Raw genomic sequence first — 855 nt, 5'->3', positions numbered from 1 at the left:
TCAAAATGTACGTTTTTTTTTTTTTTTTTTAATTTTGTTTGTCCAAACTGGTTTCCCACTTTTTACTTCATTATTTTTAAATTACAATGTTAATTTTTAACTTACACGTGGATATATATATATATATATTTTTTTTTTTTTTACAAATTTCCCAATTTTGGGACTACTGTACCATTTTGCTAATATTTTTGTTTCATTGGAGAGCAATTGTTTGATCCCGCAAATGAAAAAGAAGCTTTTAATTTGCTAATTTTAATGTGCACATTTTTTAATGCTCCTGTTCAAGATTGTGTTCCCATATAAATATAACTATAACTGCTTCATTATGCATAAATGCTTATGTTTGTTACCTTAGTTCCATGAGCATCAAAATAAGTATAATAAATGTTTAATAAACACTAACAGGTGCAGATAAAAAAAATAGTTATTGTTCCAAAATGATCCGAATACTACGTGATGAGTGAATTTATATTTTGGTACATTCTAAAAATCTTTTATTTTGTCAAACTAACTTTTTTTTTCTAGTTACGGAGTCACTCTATGGAGGTCAAAATAGCCAAAATATGAAATCTTAAAATCCTTGGTGTGCAGAAACACACTTAACATGTCCATTTCCGCAACAACCCGGGGAACTTTAAAACATACAATGTCTTCCCTGACACGATATGTCTTTAAGAACCACCAGATGACAATTTCTTACGTTTACGATTTGTTTACATGTATTATATTTAAATGTAAATGCGTGTTAACATGTATTTATTAAAAGCATTTATTTTTTGGTTCTAAGACCTTCCGAAGCCGATATTGTAACTCGTTTGTTTTCAAACAGTCATTCCGTTTAAAAAAAAAAAAAAA

This window comes from Syngnathoides biaculeatus, chromosome 15 (genome assembly GCF_019802595.1).
Source record: "Syngnathoides biaculeatus isolate LvHL_M chromosome 15, ASM1980259v1, whole genome shotgun sequence".
NCBI classification, from domain to species: Eukaryota; Metazoa; Chordata; class Actinopteri; order Syngnathiformes; family Syngnathidae; genus Syngnathoides; species Syngnathoides biaculeatus.
The sequence above is the reverse complement of the archived record's forward strand: the minus strand, read 5'-3'. Positions refer to the sequence as shown.